General features: G+C 49.7%; 1 long non-coding RNA gene across 1 annotated transcript; it reads right to left on the bottom strand.

Annotated features, from left to right (window-relative positions):
* Positions 1–1,214: 1,214 nt before the first annotated feature.
* LOC109313925 lies at positions 1,215–26,807 on the bottom strand. Its single transcript, XR_002102183.1, has 3 exons — positions 26,630–26,807; positions 26,005–26,149; positions 1,215–1,312 (listed from the first exon to the last, which is right to left on the bottom strand). It is a non-coding gene; the product is annotated as an uncharacterized LOC109313925 (long non-coding RNA).
* Positions 26,808–26,982: the final 175 nt, after the last annotated feature.

The following is a 26,982-nucleotide window of genomic DNA, read 5'->3' as shown; positions in this document are numbered from 1 at the left end:
CTTGTCTGCGATTCCAAGGGAAATTCTCATAATTCATGAGATAACCTTCCCGAGGGAACAGGGACAAGAAGCTGGAGGCTTTCCTGGATTCCCTGCCTATTCAAAGCACGCAGCAAGGTGCTTCACAAACATTCCCAGCAGACAGTTAGACCTCCATAATGATGTTCAGGTGTTGCACGTGAACCAGATGGATGGTTATACAGCAGCATGAACTCTGTGAGTAGAGATCCACAGCCCAGGCTTAAACTTGGCAAAGGAGCCAAGGGCTGCCACCCTGAACCTGAGAGGCCATGTGGAGCTGCAGAGCCTCTTTCAGCCCAGGGTAACTGATATTTCTCTGCAAAGGTTTGGTAATCCTCGCACAGAGCTCCTGGGAGTACAAAGGCATTCAGTGTCAAGGATGCTGCTTCACCAGCTGACAGTGAGCGCCAAGTGCCGAGTGCCAAGCCTGGGCCCTGCGGCTGATCCACACCTCCATTTGTTACTTCCTGCATGGGTGATCTGGCTAGAGACACCCACAGGGAGAGTGACCTTCCTCCTGCGCAGGAGGGTCCAGCTGATGTATGGGATGGGACTCCAGTATACCCACTAGAATGACAGCAACCTGCCACTGGAATGGCCAAACCCTGCAGTCCCAACAGGAATGGCTTGAAATCAGCCCTGCAGGGCAGGCGGCAGGTCTCCCCGGGCCGTTAATTACTACCTGCAGGAGGCAGTTCTCTACTCTAAGATCACGCGAGTATTTGCCCCACAGAAAGCAAGGCAGGATCGATATCTCCCAGAGGCAACCCTGGGAAATACCATGCTTTTCCTGCCGCAGCTTGTACTGATACCAGTAGGTGCTTCGGCACCAATTCTAGCCCGTCTCTCGCAGAGGAATATCCTCAGCCAGGAACGGTGCCACTAGAAACAGTCTTCTCCCTGCTGCTCTGCTAGCCAAGGGTGCAAGTAAGGAGCGGGAACTGGAGGAGGATCATGGTCACCCTGCACTACATGCTGTCCTAGGTGCAGGGCACGTGCACAGCCCCAGTGGATATTGCTGTTCTGAAGAGACTCAGATCTTGTGTGCCGGAGATGCAGGCTTGCCTTCTTCCAAGATCCTGCACTGTAGTAGTACTCACTAAAATTCACCTTGCAACAGAAAAGGGCTAGAGAGATATTAAAAAAAAAGCCACAAACCAAAAGGCTGGTTCTAATTCAAAGTCTTGGAAAGTCTGCAGCCCATGGCCCAGGCCCATTTCTGCTTACGACTATGGTGCATGGTTTAGGATTGTAGGTCCCCTTTTCAATAGTAGGGGGATCTCTTCAAACTCTGGACAGCACCACAGGAGAAAAACCACCAGCCACCCCGGCTTCCCAGAAAGACTCCTGGACTATCACAAACCTGTCCCCACCACATGGCCTCTGATTACCCACTTTAAAGAATTTGATAGGAGATTTCAGGCAAGTTTCATCTGGGGCTCAACGTGCAACTAAAATGCTAGGCCAACCAGGAACAAAAAACAAAGTTCCCCATGATACTTCTACAAAAAGAAGCTTCAGTTCCCCACACCTCTGGTCTATCTCTTGCAGTATTATTTTCCACTGACAGGTACAACAAAACAGAGTGTTCACAGACTCCATCCTGCTATTCATAACCTGAAGTCCCAATGAAATCACCAGGGGCCAGGCTCTAGTATTTTTACTCATGTTACAAAAGCACCTTACTGTACAATTTGGGACCTTAACATCAGTGGAGATGCCCACGGAGCAAGGCTCTACTCAAAGTGTAAGGATAAGAAAATCCAGCCCTAGCAGAGCTGCCTGAGTGCACACTGCAAAACTGTAGAAAAGTCCCTGGATTGATATTCAGATCTGGATCTAGGAGCCTCTACCCCAACTTCGGAGCAACTGAAGATTTCACTGCCTTTCAGCCCATTACAGAGAAGGCTTTCTGCAAAATCCAACTCATCTGCCCAGATCCTTCAATGCTTTTTGTTTTGTTTTTTAATTTAGTGTCTCAGGCCAAATTAGCCAAATCGGTTCTGAATTCTGTTGATTGAGCAGAGCTCAGTCACCCAAATCTGTGTGGCACTACCACCAGCAAGTATCCTACCTCCCAGACTCTTTGGCCTGGGACTTCAGAGGCTCCCAAATCCTATGTGCAACCTCCAAGCTGGAAGGCCTTGGGGGGTCAGAAGCCCCCTGGTCAAAAGGCCCATGGAGCAAGCTAGAGAGAAAGCCTGAGAGCAATCCCCCATCACCATAAACCGCGTAACCGAGATCCTCACATTTGGAGGCAGTTCCAGACTCTCATGGGGGTGCCTGCCTGCAGGGCAGCAGACAGGTCTCCACCCTCAACTACACCAAGTCATTCAAGGCTGGGAAGAAGGGGATCTCCCCTGCCAGGTACAGTAAAACCACCTGGGCCAACACCATCATCACGGTGGCTCCCCTGCCAGGTAAGTAGTTCTGCCCAGATCCTTCAATCTTTGGATTCAGGGCTTTGGCATTGCCAATTAGAGATGAAGGGTGGCTGTAAAGATCCAGATCTAGGTTCTGTAGCATGGGTTCAGTGGAAGGCGCATCACTCTCAAAACCCCAGCACTACCAAGTTTCAGCTCTTTCAGAAGCCTCCTACTAGCTACACTTGTCCAAGATCTTCACTCTGGCTATGCAAACTCCTCCTCTCCTTGATAAGGGAAGGAGGAGAAGATCATTCAGAAGCCTGGTTGCAGCCAGCAAAGCAGCGGGCTTTCACCAGCACATGTGCTTGTGAGTCAGAACTGGTCCTTCAGATAAAGGCAGAAACCTTCCCCCTACCCCCAACTACTACTTCCCTACATGTTTCTGCCAGCAGTTTAAAGGGGCTTTTTTTTCTTTTTCTTTTTTTTTTATAGTCCTCCCAGTGGGTGGGGAAAATCCCTGGTGTCAAACTTCAAAAGGAAATCCTGAGTTCACGTTGCATTCATGTTGAACTCTTAGCACGCTCAGCTCAAACCACAGACTTCTGAGAGTGCCCACGCCCAAACCTCCACTGCGCCTCGGAGCAGCACCAGGCAGTGCGTGTACCGAGAAAGAGAGAGAAACGCAGAGCGCTGCGCTCCGTGCCGGGGAAGGGAAGTGCGCCGAGGGCCCTGCTGAGTCACACTGGAAGGAGCACACAGACCACGCTGCTGGATGAGAGCGAGAGAGACAGACATGCTAACAAACTTGCAAATGCCTCCTCTCAGGGAGGGAGGGGGAATAAAAAAAAGATAGGTAAACTGGATTGAGACAGAATTTCGGCTTGGATCCAGGCCCCAAAACTTCCCCAGAGTTTATTGGAAGGTTGGGTCCAGGTTTTTGACCGAGCCCATTGTAGACATAGGGAGCATCTGCAGAATTTGGATCTCAAGCCAAGCATCTCTAAGTCCAAAACGGAGGGGAGGGGTATCGGGTGCCTGTAGTAAATAAAGTGAACCCCCATTCTTCACCAGGAAAGGCAACAAGTCTGTGGTAGAAACAAACATAACTTACCAACCTCTCCTGCCCCCATTGGCCTGGTGTTAATCCCGTTAGTGGGATAAGTGATCCACATCACAACAGCCACTCAGACCAAGCTAATCGCTGCTAAAAAGGTAGTAACCTTCCAGCATCAAGCTCACCAGCAAGACAAAGCTGCTACTCCCTCTTACCCTGTCAACTAGTGTAGGGCCTTTATCTCCAACAGAGTCATGTTTAAGACCAGAAGTTTTATTCAGGGGGGTTTCATTGGTACTAAAGCTTCGAAACATGAGACTGTCTCTCTAACTGGAAGTCAGTCTGACCAGAGACAGGGAAGGGCAAATCTGCACATCACTTCCACATGCCAGACCCAGCAATGCAGCTGTGAAGCCACTCCAGGGGCATCGCCCCACAGCTGCTCACGGCCGCCATCTCTGGCATGCTTGAGAGCAGTCACGGGGGGATGCTCCTGAAGTGGCTTTACTGCCGCATTTCCTAGCGTGGCTTGTGCAAGTGGGACCAGGTGGAGCATAGCCACTGTATAAACCTAACGTTGCTCCTGACTGAAGCCAACCAGACCTCATCTAGCAACAGATCCCCAGCCCCTGCCATGCCACCTGTCACTAATGCCTTGCTGAACTCAGTGCTGCAGGGGACAACGCTTCCGTTCTCACAGCACCGTTCATACTTACCGCCTGACACGTCCAGGAGGAGAACTTCTGAAAGCAACTAATGGCTCCCCTAACGATTGGCAGCATTGTCATTTCAAGTGTCTATTTTGGGCCTGTGACCGCAAGATGGGCCCATGCGCCAAGAGCTTATTTCTTTGTTGTTGCTCCCAGACCTGCAATCTGAATCTTCCACCAGCCCATTTACCCAGGCCGGGATGTCACGGCACAATGCCCCAATTACCATGTTCTCTGCTTCTCTATCTACATCTACCTGGATTTCTAGCATAGGGCTCTTAACAGTTCAGGGACTTTGTGTCAACCATGACAAGTTAAGAACAAGTCCAGGACAGGACACTCAGTCTTCAGCAGGATACTACCAAGCACCCCCAACAGGAAGCACCCCAGGATATGATCTACCAAGCAACCCATAGCTAGTGGTTTCTTTGATGCACAGTGAGAACAAGATGGGTTACAGAGTCAGGAGAGTAAACTCTAGAGACCCTATAGGAGAAAAAAAGTGTCCAGCTCCACCATGCTAGGAGTGCCCTGCTGGGATTTGAGGCCCATCTACCAATGGGACATAAAAGGTCGCACCCTGTGGAGAGAGCAGAGACAGTCTCCAACCCAATATCCACACAGGAGGGTCAAGTCTACCCAACAAGATAACACACAGTTATAGATCCACAGTGGAAATATGGATGCCCTTGCATAAGAAAGGAACTTAAATAGCCACCTTCTGTGGGGAGTCCATATGCAAGAAAGCAAGAAGGGGCTCATAGCAGGATGCCAAGATCGTACGTGCCAGACAGAGTGATCCCAGCTTCATAAGACAGGAAATACAAGGTCTCTTTCTTCACTGTGGTTACTGCTGGGAGGACAGGCCAGGGGTTGCTCCATCTACCATGGAGGGGAGCTGTTCTCAGCATTAGACCTGCTGTAGTTTGTTGGAATGGGATGAGCAACTGGATAAGATCTGGGATTATAAAAATGATGCAAATATCCTACTCCACTATGCAGCAGGGGAAGGGATGCAGGCTGAGGCTTTCAGAAAAAGTCCTGCCTTTGCCTGTCTTTAGAGTAACAACAGATGTCCGTAGCTTAGCTGTAGGGGCTAAACAAAAAAGCACATGGCCACTGCTGCCCACAGAGCCATCGGTGTGCTTGCCCTTTCCATCTCTACGCAGTGATTTGTGATAGATCTGCCATTTAAGTTTGTGACTCTTACTTTGGTTGTTTGTCACTTCCACTCTTGGCTCTGGGCAGGTGCCGGAGGTGGCAGCATTCGTTTCTTGATGCTCTGTTAACAGCCAGACCTCAGCTGGCTGGACTCTGCCCAAATCTACTGGGGTAGCTCCACTGAAGTCAATTTACACCAGCTGAGACTCTAGTTGGCACGCCTGCACCCTTCCTGCACATACACATCTGCAGGAATGCAGAGTCAATTCACTCCTGTAAAACAAACCAAGGGGACTAGAGAAGTTGGAAGGTTTCAGACGACATCACATACCAGAGGCAAGGGACCAGTGCCGCCCAAGCGAGGAAGTGCCAACTCCGAAAAGCATGGGAAGCTGCCCATCCCCTAAGCTAGCACATCACCCCCTACCAGGTCCTGCATTTCTGGTCACAGCATTTTCTGAAGCTGAGGGGCTGACTTTCAGACCCAAGACACTAACATGCGTGGTCCCAAAACAGCAACAGAAGCAAAGAAACTAGCAGAGACAAGATGTGGTTAACGGGTACTCAGAGGTTGTGATGTGGTTTAAATCCAAAGCATGAAACCAAAGAGGACTCTTTCTAAGAATTTAGAGAGTAAACAAGTTGATGTTTGTCTTTCAGACCAGGTTCTGCATCCGTGCACGTCACTGTGCTCCTTTGCACAGCACCGTCATACACAGTTTTCCACCTGTGGCCTAGGACCCACTTCAACGCTGGGCAAGTTCAGTTTGCATTAAAGTGAAGAGGACTGGAAGGTGATCACCTCCTAGGATCATGTGCTTCAGTCTGTGGCTTTACTAGTAAAAGTGAGGCCCAGCATCTCGTCCTCCCATGCACAGAACAGCACTGAGCCCACTGTGGGCAGGCAGGATGCACTGTGGCCTTGGAGGAGAAAGACTGGGAGTCAATATTTAAGCTTGCCTGCTTAACAAGCCAATGGCAACCGTGTTGGGTCTAATGCCCAGTCATAAAACAAGCCCAAGCAGTAACGGCTGTAAAAGCACTCCTTGCTTCTCAGAGCTTTGGGTTTCCATGGCTGTCACTTCCAGGTGAATCCCCTTGCCACCGGCCAGTGACTTCTCTCTGCAGCCGGGCAGACACTTCCAGCTTAGGAGGCGTATGGCCAACTCCTCTGCTGTACATCCACCAGGCTGCAGCATTATACCACCACACCCCTGCTAAAGAGCTGCTAATCATGGTTGATTGCATCCTTATGGACACACAACTGGGTGCACAAGGGAAATTATCCCTCTGGAAACAGACCCTGGGCAGCTCCAGGAACCAAAAATAGCCCACAGCTGCCCAGAAAGAGACTAGTCAAATGGGCACTAATCACGGAGACATCAAAGGGGAAACCACCCACACCCATCGCTGCTCTCACTGGAGAGTGCAATTTGGAAGCATTTGGACAAATAACAGCAAGTTAGCCCAAAGTACTGAAAAACGATCCTTCTCGCTGCTTAGACCCACCAAGGTCCTTGCTCTCTCATCATGGGAGGCTCCTTATGCCTTGTTGTGCCTGAGCCAGCTCAGATCGCAGAAGGCCCTGGGCAGGTTCCTCTAAGGGATTCTCAGTCCTCCCGTCCTTTTTACTTCACTCCCAACATTTCCTCTTCTCCTCTATGCCTAAAAAAAAAAGTGTAGCTCCAGCTGGGATGTTAGTGGTCCCACTGAATGGTTTAACCGTTCTACTTCAGCGTGCCAGGTTCCACCCCACAAGTCCAAGAGGGGCCCAATTCCCACCCCAATCTTGGTGTTAGTAGCCAGTAGGGACTGGCCCAAGTTGGAAGCCTCGATCCTAACAGTCCCTAGTCCCTGGAGGGTTCAGCTCCAAAATTCATGCCACAGCTCAGTTACAGCCAGGAGTTAAAGATGAACAGGCACAACCCATAGCCAAGGCCTGGCTGAAGATATCTCTCAGTGAAGTAACATAATCGGAGTACCAAAAATGGCCCGTGGTGCTCCAACCAGTCACAGTGTGGGTGGATTCAGATGCTACAACGAAGAGGGACAGATGGTAGCTTTAAGAACCCATTAGGGCCACACTACAATAGGCATTGTACAAATGTAAAGCCAGTCCCTGCCTCCACCAAGGCCGTCCTTTAGAACAGCTCATTAACAAGGAGGAATTGCCGGACTGGAGCACCCTGCATCCAGCCTGTCCACTAGCCCGGCTAAGCCAGCCCCAGCTGCTTCAGGGGAAGCCACTCGGGAAGAGCGGGGATGAGAATAAGGGAAGAGCGCTCCCACTCAGACCCCAGCTCCAAGTGGGAGCAGGCTGTGGTGAGGCAGGGAGCTAGGCAAAGTCTCAGCAGAGGCACAGAAAAAAAGAAGAAAATAAACTAGTAATCTGGAAGGGGGACAGGAGAGGGAGAGAGACCCACCAGGATCCATTCTCATGTCCTCCTGCTGCTCCTGACAGCCTCCACCAGAGCACAGCCAATTTTAGCAGCAACAGCCGGTCTTCTGGAGCTCATATGGAGGAGGACTGAGATAACCCTAGAGCCTTAGAGAGCACCTCGGTGGAGAGGAGAGGGACCCAGAAGTCAGGACAGAGGTTTATGCCGCACGGCTGGCTCCCACCCAAGCCTGTGCTACATGAGCATGTTCACTAAGTTAAAAAAAATGCTGAGAGTGGGGAATTTCCCAACCCAGCTAAAGATGAAGCAGTTCTATAAACACACAAATGCAGAGGCAGGCAGGCCAATAGCAGCCGGATCTAACAAATCTTTTAGGACTCAGAGCTAGATATGCTATGAGGGAAGGACAATCAGAAAGGTTCCCTATCATTTCTATATATATTTGCCAACCCCAACACTTCCACATTTGATCATGCTTAGTCTAACCCTAGAATCAAATAATTCTCCTCCCTCTGTGTCATTTATATCCCATTTGTAGGCTTAAGTCTCTGATTATCCAATCTATACATATTTAGTTCTTTTAATCTTCCCTTACAATCAATCCCTCAAGCTGGTTATTTCTGCAGCTCTTCTCTGAGCTCTTTCCAAATTGCTTGCGTCTTCCTGGTAATGGAACACCTATAACCTGGAGGCAATATTTCAGGGGCTGCTGCTCCAGGGCCATTTAGAAGCTGATCCAAAACCCACTTAATTAACAGAAAGAGCCCCAAAATCTTTCTAAATGTGACTACTGGACTGCCTTAGAAACTAAGTACTAGACTTGATGTACTGGTCCAATGCAATGTAGCAACTCTTGTGTACTGCAGCGCATTGCTTCAGAAGTACCGCATGCATCGAGCAGCAGTGCAATCTTTATCAAGGCCCAGCTTTCCAAAACCAAGTACTGTTCACCACCATACACCAGTGCCCTCATAAGTAAAGCAAGGGTCAGAGCTTACAGTCTCCCCCACCCCCCTGCCAGTACATCAACATTTCCATTTGCCCTTCCCCATCTTGGTTAGCTCAGTTCCCTTTCGTTTCTGCTTGTGCCCCTTTCCTACCAGCTCTGTATTGTTTCTATAGCGGTAATACCTCCCATGCCAGTACCAGCAGCACCCTTCAGAAGTTAGCTTCACCACAAGGAACAAGGCACCCGCGTTGTTTGTGACTTAACTATAATTTCAAAAAGAAGGCAGGAAGTTGCTTTCTTGATGATGATGTGGTTAAAGGCCCTGGAAATGCACCTCAGCATTGAACTGCAGATTTCCAGAATAAAAGAATGCATAACTGCTACAGCCAAAGTCATTCATTTAACACAGGGTAAGATTAAGCAGACAAAGTATAGGGTACCTAGGTATGGTAAATGTCTTGGTTAAACAAAGCTAATTTGGCTGAGAATGCAAACCACCCAGAGCCCATGAGCACAGCATGCCACCCCCCATGGGCTCCCAAAGACTATGAGCCCACGTGAAAACTATGTGCCTTCTCATTACCTTTCCTGGGCCTGGGTCCCCCAAATCACTACCGTCAGCCAGGACAACAGGACCAGTCACCACAAGAGTCAAGGTCGTGCACTTGAGAGCAACATTTCTTGGCAACTGGCCCACAAGAGTTCAGCACACGTATGAATCTCTGCACCAACACAAAGAGACTCCTTCAACCAACTCCTCCTGCAATGCAAAGGTCTCAAGAGACTACTGTAAAGAAACCTGGCTCACAAACAGAGCAAACCTCACAAGCCCAAAGGCTCCAGAGGCCTGGCTCTCTGTCAGGTTAACAGGATGACGATCACCACAAGGCAGACTAGTTAGAGGCCTACAGCAGATTTGAAACAGAGACCCTGATTTTTAGGTGTGTTCAGAGCGTGCCTAGTCCTGACATCCTACACCTAACATCCCAACTCTCCACCGGGGGAGTCAGGAAGGTCTGTGCAGAAAAATCAGTGATGTTACACCTGTGCAGAACCAATGTCAACAAGTCCCAAGTGGTTTAAACACCAGGCAGATGGCAATGACAGACCAGAGATTGCTGAAACGCACCTGACGGTAGTGAGAAAACACTGAGACAGCACCTAGTGACTGGAGCTGCAGCCTTAGAGCCTGGAATCAGCATCACCCATTCACTGCGGGGCCTAGGACGAGTCGCCCAAGTGCTCGCCCCCCCTCAATTCTCCTACCCCATCAAGACAAGAAAACCTCCTCACTCCCCCAAGGGCACAGGGCATACAAGTCCGAATTTGAAAGCGAGCAATGTCAAGCGTGAGCCAAGTCTCTTAAGAAGCATTGTGTGCAAGGAGATGGAGCCTTCAAGAAACGAGAACAGAGCAGCCCTGCTACAAGGAGGGAGGGGAAAAACCCAACCCTCAGCTGCTGTAAACAGACCTCAGTGGAGTCATGTCTGTTTGCATCAGTTTTGGATCTGGCTTAAAATAGTTTTAAACTCCAGCTTAGAAACAGAAAAGGAAGTGAATAGCCAGAGATCTGAGGGTACCGGCTGCAGGGTGCTGGATGCTTGCAATTGCATTTAGCTTTGATGCGCATCTCTTTGCGGGATCCTGCTGTACATACATACATGGCCAGCTAGGACTGGCCAAGCCGCGGGCTAGACCCCTTCCCTCGGCAGAAGGAAACAAGCAAGCTCGGAGTTCCTTCCTAGGCCGCGCATCTCCGCTCCCCGGGGCTCGGAAGCACAGTGCGAAGGGAGCCGATACTGCCCTGCAACACCAAGCAAACAGCCAAAGTTTGCTGCTTCCCACTCGCCTTGGCACTGCAGCGCGTGCCAGGAAGGCAGACCCTCTGCTTCCAGCTCCTTCAGTGCTGTGACATGTTGAGAGGGAGACAGACCGACTAGAAGCGGCTCCGCTTCCCAGCCCCCAAGCACTACGGCAGTGTGTCTGATGGAGCAGGGTCCTCCCTGCTTCCCAGCCTCAGGCCACTGCAACAGCTGGAGAGAGACAGGCTCCTCCCTGCCTCCCAATCGCCTGGGGCTGCAGAAGCTGAAGAGAACAAAATCCTCAACTTCCCAGGCTTCGGGACAGCCACACCTGGAGGCAGGACAAGCTGCGGTGATCCCCAACAACCACCAATGTCTTATGTCCATCCTGGTTCCCGGCAAGAGTTCAGTGGAAAAGGACAGGCCTCTGCTCACACACCCACCTGGGAGACCGGAGACCCAGGTTCTTTCCCTGCTCTGCCAGAGATGCCCTGCGGCTCCTTGGGCAGGTCACTTTGCCTCTGTACCCCAGTTCTCCCCATCTGCAAAATAGAAATGAAGACTGCTTCTGCCATAAGGGAGCTGGGATGATTCATTCCTTAATGGATACCAAGTGCTTGAAGGGTCTCAGAAGGATGGTGCTAGACATTGCATATCATTACAGATAAGCAATAAAGATTTGGTGTAGATGAAAATAAGGCTGCGAGTCTCCTTTATAGCACTTGCAACATACAGGGGCCTTGGAGTGCAAAGAGTTCACACTTACTCTAAGGCCGCCCATGCAAGGAATCAGGGGAAGCTTTGAAGTGCTAACACACCTCAGGTGACCCACCAGAAAAAGTGATGTGGGGCTCCGTGGGCCCGAGAGCCAGCTGCTGACCCATGAATTCACCAAGCACCCATTCCCCTTACGCATTCGAGGCGCCTGCAAAGCCGACATCGAACGCACTGCGCACAGCTTAGCTATGCGGGCTGAGAGTGGGTTTAGCCTCCACTGGCATCCTCTGCCCTTCATTAAGAGGAGGACTTTTCCTTTTACGCTGCATACAGGTCATGACACTGAAGCACAGGACTGTACTGAGCACCCCAAAGTCTGGCCATTTATTCACAGAGCACCACAAGCTTCCCTCCCCTTTGCTGCCTGCCAACATGCCTGGAGATTAGGCCTAAAGGATCAGTTTCTGCAGTCTTAGGTTTCTGACTCTTGCGGGGGTCTGTGGCGGTGGCAGCCAGAAGCCAGAAAGAGCTGCCGCCGCCTGAGGGGTAGGGCAGGCTTGGGGGGCTCTTGTCTCTTACGGGGGGCTCAGCCCCCCCAACTCCCCTGTAATTCAAACTCTGCCTATCACTTCTGCCACAAAACCCCTGCCCCTGGCTAAGTATACCGTGAGCTGGCGTGGAGACAAGCGACCTGGACCAGCAATCGTGGCACACCGCCTCCCGGCCCACTCTGCTATTACCCCTGATCTTTTTGTGGAAACCCTGATAACCCATCACAGACCCCCAGGTTGCATGGTCCATGGTTTGAAAAACATTGCTACGTCCCATCACCAGCCCCACTTACCTCTTTCCCCGAGTCGTCTGTGCATCTACCCCTCAATTGTGGGAAGGGCTAAAAGCTAAACTGGTTCCAAAAAAAAGTGCAATTGGTTTGAGAGCACGGATTCTTCCCTTACGTTTCTGTGACGCTTTCTAGATAAAAATTCGAAAAAAGCAGGCTCTGTTTACTATACCCAAATCTAAGGTCTTTAAGTGCTAAGAAAATACCCGGCTCTGCCCTTCAGACCAAGGTGGGTTACTACTGATCACCTAAGGCCAAATGCAGCATGCAGGCCCATTACAGCAGAGCCTCAAGGTCCCGCTGACCCACCTATGGGAGGAAAACCAAGCCTATCCCAAAGAACTTACAGACCAAATACATAAGAGAAACAAGAGAAGGAATGCAACCATTTTACAAATAAGAAACTGAGGGGGAAAAGCCCATTTTTGTGAAGTATTTCAGCACTTGACTCCAATGGATTTCAACTGGAAGAAGTAATGCCAAGCTCTGAAATTGGCTTCCAGTTGGAATTAGGCAGCAAAATACCATTGAAACCCCAGCCCTAAAAAGAGATTGTGCTAAGGGTTTGTTTGAGCGCGGCTGCCAGAAGTTGGACGCGTTCACTGCAAGTGGCTAGATTGGAACAGAAGGAGTTTGACAGGCAATCAGGGAGTCCGCCGGCAAGTCCTGTTGTTCCAGGGGAAAGCAAGAGAGTTGAGACTTGTTGTTTTTGCTGGGTAGAGAGGTTATCAACAGTGCTTCCACTGGAGTAATCCTCCCTCCTTCGAAGTTTATTCTCATTTCTTGGTTGGGAAGGGATGTTCAGGTGTTTCTGCAACTTTCCAAAAGAGAAAAGCGTTCCACTTGGGCGTTAAGCATCTGCATGCGTGCAAGGAAGACTCGCAGCCTCATGGCAGAAAAGGGAACACAACACACAGCTGAACTGATTTGTGAATACAGCTTAACCTTCAAGGTTTCTGAATGCATTCTGCCTCTCCTCTTCTCCCATAGCTTGATGTCGACGTTGACTACTTTGGCATTTTAAAAGCCAGAGCAAACGGAAACAGTCTGGGTTCTAATCGGAAGCAGAATACGTGTGCGAGGGAGCAGGGAGTTTGTCAGAAGCAATCAGACCGGGGGAGTTTGAGTAGAGCGCACCTCAGCAAGCCCTCCATGCCGTGCTCCTCCGAGGCTCCTGCTGCAGCACAACTATCACATTGCATTAGGCAGCCACAGTAGTGCCTGCTGGTGCGGTCTGCTTCTGAATGCGCTACGGCAGAATCGAGCGTGCGGGAAGGGAAGGCAGGGAGGGACAGAAAGGATAGCATGAAAGCAAGTGGCAAGGAGCAACAAGCCCAGAGGCAAAGACCTTGCAGGGCGCTCTGCTAGCCCCTGCACTGCACTCCCCCAGGAGTCTGGGGACCCCTCCCAGAAGCAGGGTGGGAAATCTCCAAATTGTCATCCATTGGGAAGCTCCAGAGGACACGTTGAATTGTGCAGAGTGCTGGATGGTAGCGGAGGGTGGGGAGCTCCTGGCCAAAGACACTGTAGGCAAGTGCCCATTTCAAACCTCTCTGCTGGATGCACCCTGATGAGATCTGGGCGGGTTACAAAGAGCTAAGAGGATCTCGCAAAAACAACTACAAGCAATAAACTGTATGGGACTCATTTATCTCCATTTAGAGAACAAAAGGCTAGGTCCTCCCAGATTGGGATTTTTGGGGGGATCCAGGGAGTCTAGTATTTCAACTTGATGCTTATCAGCTCACCGAGTTCTCTGCCAAGAGAGGGGGACTTCTCCTTCCCTTCCCTTCCCCCAAAGTCTCAGAGACAAGCTGGCCCTTAGATACTGCATTACACTCTCCTGCCAGTGTCCGGAGCTCTCCTTTTACTGATCCGTGTCTGAACCAGTACACTGGCCCGTCTACTGAATGCAGTTTACAGCATCGCAAGCCTCGTCTGTGCCTAGACACCCTGCCTCTTCTGGGGAAAGCAAATCTCGGTGAGGCAAAGTCTCAGCAAACGCCTTCCTTGGTTCTTTGCTTGGACTCGTGACTGCATATCTAAAGATTGGGCTCCGAGGTCAAGGCAGTCCCAGCTCAACTTTGCCAAGTGCTTGCCTAAAGCAAGTGTCCTTCACATGAAAGATGAACAATCGGGTAGCAGCAGGATGCTGAGTTTGTTTCTACTGACCAACAAGGGAGTTCACCCTGCTTGTTTTTCCCCTACGGGTCAGGCGCAAAGCTGGGATGACGACACTGTTAGTCCCCAACCATGTAAAAGAAGGGCAAAGGACTCTAGAGACAGATTTTTGATCTTCAGGGAGAGGGGAGGTCTCAGGGAAGAGGTCTCTGCCCACTCACTTGTGGACCAAGTCCACTAGCGAACCAAGCTGTTCAATTCCTTGTCCACAGATTAAATGCATCTTTTTCATATTGCTGTGGTCTTTAGAGAACTCAGATCAAATCCAAGCTGTGCTCAGTGCTGTACATACATCTAGTGAAAAAGTCCCTGTGGTTAAGGCTTTACAATTTAACTAGAAGAGAAAGCAGATCTTTGCCATATTTACAGATGGGGAACCAAAGCAGAGAATATTCTCTGTTGCTCTCATTCCCCAAACTGGATCAAAGCGCTACTGAAGTCACAGAGAATCTTTCCATTGAGTTCAACGAGCTTCAAAGCAAACACTAAGCTGCAGCACTTTAAGGGCATGACTCCAGCTTGTGCACCTCTCTGAAAGGGAAGAAGCCTGCCAAGGAGCCCCACATGTCTACACGAAGAGCTCCCAACCCATGGTACACAAAACAGTACTTCAGGCTTCGATAACTATTTATTTTCCTACTTTATGATCAACTCCTGATGGGCCCCAGCCATCCTGCTGCCCATTAGCCTTTCAGTTAGGTCTGTGTCATCCATCATGAAGCCCAAATATCTTCTTTGACTGAGAGAAGAGTTGTGTGCAGCAAGGACAGATGAGCTCTGCAACAGCTGATATTAACACCGAGGCATCCCACTAGGTTCATTACAAGCGTGACCCGCACCAACTGCATGCATTTGTCTGTCACTTCAATTCCTCCCTGCAGTCCCCATCCAGAAGCAGGCCCTTGAGAACAGAAGACCCACGTGTGAAGCTGTGCTAGATGTCCCCAGGACTGTACCCTCGCTGTAACAAGGCACAGACCCATGCCTAGTCACCCTGGATCCTGCCTAATCAGCACACCCGAATACAAACATCTGTGCCCCCCAAAATCCCTTACGCCACCCTGCAATCTGTGCATTATTTTCCAACTTGTAACATAGGGGCCAGAGACTGATGCTCTTCTTGCACTTCACAGCACTTTCTTCCATGTGCAAGCCCGTGGATTTTAATGGTACTGCTTGGGGAGTAGGCTGCTGCCCACCTGAGCAAGGGGTGGGGGTGGGGGAGATCTCCTCTCTGCTCTTTAAGGGTCCTATTGTGCTGCCCCCAGCTATCATCAGAAACATTTTACCGCACACGGTCTCCCAAGAAAATAGGTTTGAGGTGCTGCAACTTGAGTCAGACTAGCAGAATCCAATCCAACGTTTATTTGAATGGCCAGGGATGTATTTTATTTTAAAACCATTAGCAGGATTGGTTTTGGGGGCCTGTTGTCCACTCCTAGAAGACAAACTCCACCCAGTTTTGTGCAGCAAGTCACTCCTGCTCCCTCACCAACAAGCAAAATCTATGCACTAAGTTTTGTGGACAAACAGCCAGAACAAGGACCAGATTGCAAGCTGCTCAGTGCCCCAAAATGGGATGCATCCCCCACTGGTAAAAGCAAAGTAACTGGCTTGGTCCCTGCAGAGGCAGGGATTGTTCAGCCACATTATATATCCAAGTACATATTCTTGGGTTCCTCTGACATGGGAGTCAAGCCAGTCACATGCCAAGAGCTCACTTGGCTCCTGCACCGGGGTGCTGGCTGCTCACGAGTGCCAGGAGCCAAGCGCCACTGCTTTGCCCATTTGCCCTGTCACACACCAGTGGCTGAGACCCGAGTGCGTCGGCTTGGGCATTACCAGCCGAGAGCTGGGTGCTTGGATGCCAACGTTTCCACAGGTTCGTGTGAGCATCCTTGACATGGGTGCTGGCTGGACAGAGGCCAGGCAATCCCCGGTGCTTGGATGTGGGTGTCTGGCTGGACACATGCTAGGGCCCAGACATCCTAGGCGTTTCGCTGTAGCCTGCTGGGTCAGACCAAATTATACCAGAGGCAGAACCTGCAGCTCCCAACAGTAGCCACGCGGCTCGGGAGAGCTGCAGTGCTGCAGGGCCGCTCCATCCATCAGCAGAGACGTTTATTCCGCAGCGCCAGCGAGCCCGCGCTCCCCACAAGGAAACAGCGGCTGCACTTTTTCCCCCGAAGGAAGCCTGAAAGCTTGCACATGCTCGCCAGCCACCGTCCTCCCCCGCCACGCACGCACACACTCCAGGTGCCAAAAGGATGCAGCAGACGGGGTCTCTGGAGGGGGACGCACCGGGATAGGGGCTCCCCAGAGCTGCACCCCAGGGAGCTCTGCTGCAGCCCAGCAGCATGTGCCCAGCGGGATCCCAGCAGCGAGGCGGGGTGGGCAGAGGCACCGAAACAGTTACTGCAAGTATCACAGAGCTGGTTACCAACAAAAGGGCAGGACTAGTGATTTTTATCTTTAAAAAGCCCACATCCCGGGTTAGGTGGCTGCGATAGGGAGCTGGCTTGGGCACAGCTGCTGTTCCTTTAAGGTATTTAACAACAAAGTGGCTGCACACCCTGGCTCCTCCCCGTGTCTGTACATTCCCTCAGGGTCCCCCCGCCCCAGCGCAGTGACAGCAGGGACCCCAGTTCAGGGGACGGACTACTGCTCCCAGGATTCCCTCCTCGCCCAGCTGCAGGGGCCGGGGACTCGTCCTCCCTGCTGGGTAGTGTAGTCTTTAACTGACACCCTGCCAAGGGGCGCCGGGGGGGCACGTCCTCCCCAGCTCCCGCAGAGCAGTGGGGACAAAAATCCTGCACTTTGCATCGTGCGCACCCCGCACTTAACCCTTTCTTGGCCTCCAACCAGGGAGTGGGGAAGTCTTTCGGTCTTCCAGTGCAAGCAGGGAGGGACCGAGCGCCCCCACGTCCCAAGGGTCAGAGGAGTTTTGAAATTCATAACCACCCTGACCCTGAAATACAGCTGCAGCTTGCCGACTCCGTGGTGTCCCCACCTTGGAGCAAGCACCAGCCCCGCTGCCCACCAAGCGTTTAGGGGAGAGGGCTGGGGGATGCCGGAATACTTTTCTGGCTATATGCTGGGAGTCGGCAGTAAAGTGCTGTGTGGTCCCCAGCAAAATGCTTTGCCTTGATTCATCATTTTTGTTGCAGTGCAAGGCACTATGCATGCATGCATGTACGCCCTCCCACCCCCCAAAGACATTACAACCTAAGGCAAGACAAAGGACAGGAGGGAAAGAGATAGGAGACAGGTTGTCCAAGGTCACATAACTGGTCTGACTGGAAACCTAGCATGTACTTGCAGAGTCTTACCCCATTCACCCTCCCATGCCAGCATAAGCAGAATAATGCAGACCAGCGTGGGACAAGCCTCAACTCAGTCTTTGTAGAGCGCATTGAGCTCCGTCGGTACAAGGCCTTGTATTCAGGTCAGAGACCGATTACTGCAGGTTTTTGGGTTACCACTCCTTTTGACATGATAGCTCATTGTGAATTCCAGCCTTGCACCCAGTAACCAATGCAGTTGGAGCATTACCTACAAAACATTTTCATGCTATTATTTTCAGCCAATATGTAGGAAGAAGATAAAGCTAGGTGTTTGCAGCTACATCACAGGTTCAGACCCACTAGTGTTTTTTAGCCAGCATCTCCTCCCTATTGCCAGAAGTAGGGCAACAGCCACCAGACTCCATTGCCCAGATCACAGCATTGAGGCCAAAGGAATGAATGGACATGCAGCCGCTCATCTCCACGTGGAGTACTGCAATTATTCCAACGCCTGATCTGTACCCTGCATCTCATGTACACTAATCTCCAGGAAAAGACTAAATCCCAGCCACAGGGCAGCATAGGGGAAGTTTGCTCCACCAGCCACAACACTGCAGATGTCAGGCAGATAAGCAACCTCCAAGATCAGTCCATGATTCCTCGTGAGTATTAGGAGCATTTTTAAGTTTGGGTTGATGGACAAAAGATGCCCCCATTATGAATAGTCATGGTGCTTCTGCCAAGTGTTGAGACCCGCTTCACCCAGACCGTCAGCACAGACAAACTGGAGGGCGTTAGGCTGTGCAGCAAACTTTCCTGTGGGAGATGAAGCTATATAGTCCTGTTCAGCCTCACACATCACAGCACTTGGCCAAGTTTTGACTCCAGAATCCAGGGCAGCATCTGAAGCAGAGATGGCAGCTTTATTAGTTACCTCACTGCAGCATTGCAGATGCAAATTCATTACCATTAGTAAAGGACTGAGGTTTTCAAAGGGAAGGGAAAGTTTACGGAAAAGAATTGTGTACATATTACTAGCTGTATGTGTGGCACTAGGATCCTGAAGCCGGAGGTGTGCAGACCCCTAGGCAGAGACATGGAATGACATCTCATTTGGTTCCCCAAGTCCTCAGGAACACTAAGGCACCCTGTTAGCTAGTATAAGCATTTATTTGCAACACACGCTACTCACTCTCTCTCTCTCTCTCTCTCTCTCTCTCTCTCTCTCTCTCTCTCTCTTATAGGGGCAGAGTCCTGTAACTGGCTTTCTGGAGGGCAGACATACCAATGTCTTTACCCAAAAGTTTTCTTGAGGGTGCAAAGGGGGAAAAGGGCAGAATGCAGCCACACTTGGGGACAGCACATGCTGCTTGGGTTCCTACTGCTTTTTAAGTATAGAGTTAGTTTCCGGCAAGCAAGGGAACACAGGCAGATTTTGAATATTGTTGGCTTGACAACACTGGTGGCCGAGGTCCCACCATTAGCCAAAGAACAGGCATGGCCCAAGTAGGAAAGCATCCCCTGCACTGCCCTGCTACCCTGGGCATGAAAAAAGGCATTCAAGGCTCAATATTCAACCAACCTCTGCTGAGACTCATCAGGAAAGGGATCAAATCCGGGCTAATTTCAGTGGTGTTTTTGTTCCCAAGACAGGCCCCACCTGTGTTCGAAAGGCCACCGCTAAACACTGAAGTCTTTATCCAATGAAGACAGGAAGGCCATCTTGCCCAGGGGTTAGCACACTGGAATGGGACTCAGAGGAAAGAGAGGTCTACTTTATTTTGGAAACATGGCTGCTGAGCCATTTGCACCCATTCACTTCTGGGAAATATTAGAGCTCCCCATTTTAAGTCAGGACCAACCTCTACAGTCTGGTCCACCCGCATATCTCATTACAGGCTCAGACTATGGACAAATTTACCTTTTAATCATTTTTAAACGGTACAGCACAACCACTGTTACACTTGGGTACCCCTATAGAGATACATGTTCACTAAAAATCACCATATTTTTTTTATCCTGAGGGTTCAAAAGGGTTAAAGTTGCATTGTATCCTGCTCCTATCACTACCTAGGTGTGCAGATGTAGCAGTTGCATCGTAACAGCTTGTATACTTCACTAGTGATACAATTGGTACATCTGTCTATGCTCCCAGTTGCAAAAGCCAAAGGAGTACAGAAGTGGTTAGTCAAGCCACAAGACATCATTAGATTGTGTGACCAGGTTTATGGAAAGGAGGGGGAAGGACGCTTTCCTGCGCGAGACATGCTCCAGCATCCAGCTCCTCTGATCTGTGGCAGTTATACCACTTCCCGGTTTGAAAAGCCCATCTGTACAGACAGGAAGGAAAGAGTATCCTGGAGTTGCTGGGGTGAACGAATTAGCCCAAGCAAACTCCATGCTGATGAGAAGTACCAACTCAGCACTCTCCATTTATCTTCAGAGAAGCTCCCCTATTGCTTTCTCCAATGGAGCTGGAGAAAACTTTCTAGAGGCAAAAAGATTGCAGCCCTCAGCTTATCTGCTGAGACACCCAACAAAGGGCCCTGCACCCTTGTCCTCCAAATATTAGCATCCCAGAGCTGTTTCCTTTAGGGTGGGAATTTCAGAATTACCCAGGAGTTGAGCTTTCCCTGACAGTTGAGTGCCAGAGGCCCAGAAAGGCTACAGGGTGGTGGTGGGGGGAAACACTTCCGTTTTGCTTTCAGGTCACCATCTCCAAACTTTACTTGGAGCCAACGCTCCTTAAAAAAAAAAAAACACACACACACAAAAACCACCAAAAAACCCCAACAGCGCTCTGCAGAGCTGGGTGCAATCCATGCAAGCAATGCTGGTGGAACCTGGCTCTTAACACCCAGCCAAACAAAGCCCCAGGGCTAAGGAAGAGTGTGATCCTCCCACATTGTGGTATGATGTACTGTTATAGATCTGTGTTTGACACCCAGGTACATGCAGCAATTTTTCAGATCTGAAGGGAGTTTTACAACAATGCTTGGAAGTAGTAGAGAGCCTTTCAGAGGCAGGGCAAAGGCCTTGGAGCATTTAACTAGTGTGCAATCAGAAAAGGATGTGCTGCTACTATCCTCACAACACAGCTGGAGGATGGGGCAGGTTCTTGGATGCCCAGCTTGACCCTGGCTGGGTCTGATTTTCAGAGCTGTGAGCATTCAGCACTTCTGACCAGTGGAAGTGATCAACAAACAGACCCTTCAAAAGTGAGACTCCACCCAGACAGCTAGAAACAAAAGCTCCCCACCTCAGCGATCACTTCTGAAAGTGTGGCTGTATTCATCAGGCTAAAGATCACAACAGCTGCTTAGCCAGAAAGAGAAGTCAGCAATCCTAGCTCTTTGTCTTGCTCTACTAAAACACTCCCAACAATAATCTTACCTTAAATATTTGTTGAACTATGTTGCCCTTTAGTATGCACTTAATTTACAATCAGTCCCCAACGCTGGCCACATCCAAGATAACTCGCTGACACTGCTCTGTGGACATAGACGTCCATTCTGCTTTTCTTTGCATTCTCCAGTCAGTTGCCCACTTTTGGTTGCTCAAATTTTTGCTTTTTCTATGAATCCTGCAGAACTCAACTACTAGTTAACAGGGACTTGAAGTTCATTTAACCATTTGTGAAACAGCTCTTCAAACAGATGCCGAGGGCCCCGACCCAAGTATCACTACAGACAAGTCTTTGGTGTTCCAAGGAGAAAAAAAATCTGGAGACTCTGCAAACATTGCTTTCATCCAGATGGACTGCACCACCATTTTAAAAAGCAGTTCAAGGACTCCTGCCTCCTAGTTTACCACGGCTTGAATCCAACTGCTTTATTAAAACGAAACCCTTTCCAGAGACAAGCTGCAAGGAGTCTTGCAATTAATTTTCAGTGACATCAGACGTATGTATATCCAATCCAGCCAACATGAATCTTTGAAAGGATAATCGTTGCCTTTAAGAGAAATGTTTTCCTGCTGCCATAGCAGCTGGTAGAAGAACCAAACAGAAAAGGAAGGCCACGGGTCCAAAGCCATGCCTGGAGTAACCCCTAACAAGCACAAGAGTTCCCTTCTACATTAAAAAAAACAACTTTTCTAAAAGAAAAAAAAAAACTGCATCCACATGATATAAGTCTCAATGGTTTCTTGCAGCTACACTCACAGCTTTACATCCCTTTGATGTGGGCATTGCTACAGGATGATTGATGCCAGGTTCTGCTACCTGCCTGTGGCTTTGACATATGGGAAAGCAAGTTTTCAGACAACGGCACAGTTGGCAAGACAAGCTGTGTGCAGACACCCGTTCCAGGTGTTTGCATGGCACATGCTGATAGCATCAGGAATTTTGATACAGTCAGCATGTGTACTTGTGAGGGCAGGTCCCTGTGAAGGTTCTTCAAAGTGCTTCACAAATAATGCACTGGGTTTCACCACATCTGGTGAGACAATGAAGCATTATGCCCATTTCACAGCCAAGAAGACTCAGCAGTTGCCCCCAGCTGGTCTCTGAACCCCCATTTTAGGACCCTGTGTCCTATAAACCAGCTCCAGTTTGAGTTGCAGATACTTGGCAATCCAAAGAGAGCATCAGGGAAGCCCACAGTAACTCGCGTGCACTTCGTGGCAGAGGAAGCATCTAAATACAATGGCCAGTTTGGAGCGTGCAGCCAGACGTGGTAACAGTAGCAAAGTCAGTGCCCTCCAAGGGTGAAGGGAAAAGGGACATGTTCCTCAAGACTGAAACCAGCCCCAAGAACATGAGCAGGATCCACTGAGCAGTGCACGACCACTAGATCAATGCAGATACCTCCATTTCCTTAGGCTAAGCAACGAGGTCCACACCAGGGAAGCTGCAGCTACTAGACATTCATGATTACGCTAATGCAGTGCCTCTTCTTTGGTGGTTCCCTCCCTCTGTCCTAAATGGGTCGCACCAGCATCTACCTGGAGAAGACAGACCCCAGTTCTACAAATTTAAAACATACCATAGAGCCACCAACTTGGTAGTTTACAGGAGCTTGTGATGTGGGCCCAGCCCAAGTCACTGTTGCAACTGCAACCGCAATCACATTGTGGCACTACTAATTCATAATGGTTTTCCAAAGATCACAGTAGATCAATGGCAGAGCTTGGACTACACCCAGGTCTCCACACATTAGGCCAAGGCACCCTATCCATTATGTCACACTGCCTGATGAAGGGTTCAGCCAGTCCCTTCCTCCCTCTGGCCAGTGTAAACAGGGCTACAAGGGGCAGAGGGCCCCCAAGGTGTAGGAGATTCAAAAAAAAAACCCAAACCCAAAACCTTTTCTTCCCTCTAGGTACTTCATCCTCATGCCATTTCCACAAGCTTAGGCAGAAGAAAGGGGCAAGACCAAGGAATAATCACTTTATGTCCACTGCAGAGTAAAGGGCAAGTTTTCAGAAGCTCAAATGTGTTTCAAAAGTTGTCCTGCCAATCATTATCCCAGCTTCCCCATCTGCCCTGTCTCAGATCAGGGGATAGATAGCATTAAGGGGCCAGGTTCAGCATCCCATACAAGACAGGACAGGTAACTTTGCCCAGGGCTCTTAAATCCTATTCCCAGCCCAGCTACTACTACTTAACACTCATTCAGATTTCTCCAGCCAAATGTTCACTAATTTTAAGCACCGTCTTGCAATAATCCAAGTCTAATTTTCAGAGGTAACAATAACCCACAGGTTTCAGCGCCTACTGAAAGCTGTCCCAATTGAAGCACCAGGTCTACAGTGGCCAGATTTCCTCCACACACACACAGAGAATTGCAAACTTTAACACCTGTACCTCAGTTTCCTCTGCTGTTAAGTAACTGGGTGTTTACCAAGCCTGGGGCATTTGAGGCTTAAAGGGACACTGCAGTTTAACATAAACTAATCCTTGCTTGCAATTACAGAAAGATTAGGGGACAGAATTCCTCCCGGGTGCAAGTCCGTCACTGAGTGGTGCTACATCAGAAATAAGGTTGGTCCAAAGAACAGGTCAGTATCTCAGACCACGGTTCTCAAAACTGTGAAAAAGGTAACTGGATTTTAGTGTTTAGAGTTAAGAAAGATATTGCCAATTCAATTCTGGCTGGACACGTTTTCCCTGCTGCTCAGACAAACCTGTTTCTGCTCCTCCAGTGTGTTTGCCATCAGCTGCACACGGTGCTTTGTGCAGAGCTCGCGATGCTGTTGGACCCAAGTGCAGGATCAGTCTGTGGCACCGGACTCCTGCTCTCACGAGGTCAGCGGGGCTGCGCATGCCTACAGCAAGTCACCTGCACGCGCTGGCAGGCCTGGCTCTACTGCTGTTGCTCATGCAGGTCTTTCACACGGCAGCAGGGAATGAAACATTTATACAAGTAGAGAGATGCTACTGGAGCCCCATGTGAGTTGGGTGGTGAATTTGGGAGGCAGGGATAGGACCAAATATGACTTTTAACCCTTTTAAAGCTGGCAAATAAAGGGATGCCACCATTAGCAACACCTAAAGCTTGGTTAAAATGTATCCAAAATGAAATGGTTTAGATGAATAGACTGACTTCTGCAAGAGCCTCCACAAAAATGCAGAAAGTGGTGTTCTGCATCCAATCCTGTAGCATAAGCGTCACACTGGCTCCAGGGAGAGCAGAAGGTTACTCAGGTAAGTAAGGGGCTGCCTCCCCCAAACACACAGAGGCACATGAAGAATCCTGGCACTATTTGCCATTGTGAAGACACGAAGGATAGCACTCCAAAAAGAAATTACTACAACAACATTTATAATGGGTTAGACAGATTCCCACCACTCTGAAACAGGTTAATAGCCTTTGTGGGTGTTAACTAAAATATTGCAGTTCCTCCCTGCCCCTCCTTCCCAGTGTAACCTTTATACTGAAGGATTAAAGTTCTGAATTATTATGCCCAAGCAAAAATGATTTGTATCCTACAGGGAATAAACACCACAGACCAGGGACTAGGAGAAGAATCCACCCTGCAGCCAGTATAAGCCCTGCCCTTTCCAAACTCCAGCAGGATAGCCACATGTGGAGCTATTATATTAATTATTATATTAATTACCAGAGTGTAAACAAGATCAAGAAGATGCTGACTGTGCCCTTGTGGCTGACAATGCCACTGCAACCTCTCCAGTAGCGATGGCAGGGGACACGGTCCTCATCTGACGGAGGGGTGCAATCCAGCAGCTCTTCCTTTTCACCATCATTGCCTGACCTCCTGCACTTCTGAATTGCTTCAGACAATGGAAGTCTCCTTGCATTTGGAGATCCGGGCTCTCTCCAGCATCTCTCACCTGGGGATCTTTGAAGTCCTGGATCCTGTACTGAGTTCTCCAGAGGTGGGCTTCTACATCCAAAGAGCAATTCAATGAGTCCAGGGAGCCTTATCATGTGTGTACCCAAATAAGCTTGGACTATTTGAGAGTTAAACCTAAAGGAAGTCAAGTTCGGTTCACTCTACAGACATGAACCAGAGGCTCAGGATTGGGAGACAACCCCAAAATCATGCAGCAAGACAGTGGCAGCATCAAAAATGGCACCTAGAATCCAGCCCCTATTTTAAAGCAATATGTCCACTAAAAAAAAAACATTTCCCATTAAGCCCCTATGTTCAGACGTCCAGCAAAATGACCAAGGTTTATAAGCCTTAAAAATTCTTAGCTCAGCAGCCTCTTTCACCCAACAATCTCAAAGCACTTTGAGGAGGAGGGCAAACCTCATCTCTGTTTTTTGGGGTCGAGACTGAGCAGCACAGGTAAGTAATGTTCCCAATGACAGCCTGAGCTAAAGCAGATCTCCAAATCCACCATCCCCCCCAGACTGAATCATGGGGCCAAAGCACATCCTGGCTGCTGTGAAATCCCTTCCCTTGGACTTAGTGCAGTGCTTGAGGGCCAGTTCCATTTGGTGCATTGTTTACACAGCTGGTTTCACCCACTCAAACAAACTGAAGTCATTTTGTGCTTTGGGAGGAAAAAAATCTGCATGGGAACTGTCATGGTGTGGGACAGACTGCAAGGAGCACCAGCAGTCCAAGCAAAAATAAAAGGATCCTATTCTTCCCCACATTATGAAACCAAAACTTGGGCTGTAGCTATGCTGCCAGGTGGCTCTGCCAGTATGGCACCAGTAGATAGATCTGTCAGCTTGACTTATGATGGGCAGCTGATATCCATGCCCTGAATGCCCAGGGTCCTGAGCAGCGTCGTACAGCCTGCACTGAAGCCAGTGTTACTGCTCTGTTTGATTTTATTCATTAGACTTACACGCTGCCTTGTGGTGAGGTAGGGGGGGCGGCTGACAATGAAAATTAAGACAACCTCCAGGATGAGGCAAGAGACTCTCCGAACAACTCCCCAAAACTTGAAAACACCACCCCACCCCTTCCCACTTCCCTGCCTGTCACCCAGGAAAGCAAAGCCTCCCACCTAGCCAAACTGTGCTCTCCAGCCCCTGTTCACTTGACTGCACTATTAACCAAAACTAAAATTAAAACATCTACCCACGTGGCAATCATACCTTCAGTGGCAGTGAGCCTCTCAGCCACAGAGCAGTGGAAAGACAAGGACAGCCTAGTCTTCATGCTGGTCTCCTGGCGATGGATGCACTCCAGATGAGTAGAAACTTCAGGATTTGGCCCACCCGTGCTTTCCTGGCTGGTCACCTGCAAGCAGTGTTACTGCAGTCAGCAGAAGAGGGAGAGAACAGATGGAGTCGTGCAGAGCCTGGAAACCCAGAGCCAAAGAGCAGGGAGTCGGCTAACGCAGTATTCCCACCCGGATAAGCTGGACTCGTGAGAAGCCTCAGGATTTGCTCAGCTGACTTCTGGACCCCGGGAGCCTTTAGATTACCTTTTACATGCTCAAGCAAATGCACCCATTAACTTTGGGCCAACATAGGACATTATGACAGATACCGTCTCCCATCTCTGCGATGGCAGTATATACAGGCGGTAAGTGGAGAAAGCCTCTCCTCTCAAGCACTCCAGAGGAACATCGTAACACCACACTGCTTGAACATCACAAGCCCCCACAGAAGGGCTGGAGCAAGCAGTGCCTTCCACTCAAGGATCCAGTGCTCCCTTATAAATATTAAGCCCCAAAATATTGCCATTAGGTAGGTAAAGGGGGAGAACGAGGCTTACTTTGCCCATCACTGACATTCAACTGCCTCTGGGCTCAGTCATGGATGTGAAGCAACCTCCACAAGGGAGTGGTATCTGGAGGCAGGGCAATCTTCCCCGCCGGATCACCAGCGCTCTTCCCTGCACCAGAGTGAACGACCCCTTTCTACAGAGCGCTTCTCTTGTTTTCCTGGACTTGGCGCCTGAGGAAGGCAAGCAGAGCAAGGTTCAGTGAAGTAAATGAGTGAGAGGAGCAGAGGCAGGCAGCCCGGGGTCAGCAGAAAGGTCAAAAGAATTGAGCAGCTTCATGTTATCCAAGAGGATTTGTCCATACCAAGATCTCCCTTGCACACCAAGCAGTTCCAGGCACGCAC

This window comes from Crocodylus porosus, unplaced genomic scaffold (assembly GCF_001723895.1).
Source record: "Crocodylus porosus isolate Cpor-Errol unplaced genomic scaffold, CroPor_comp1, whole genome shotgun sequence".
Classification (NCBI taxonomy): domain Eukaryota; kingdom Metazoa; phylum Chordata; order Crocodylia; family Crocodylidae; genus Crocodylus; species Crocodylus porosus.
The sequence above is the reverse complement of the archived record's forward strand: the minus strand, read 5'-3'. Positions and strand labels throughout refer to the sequence as shown.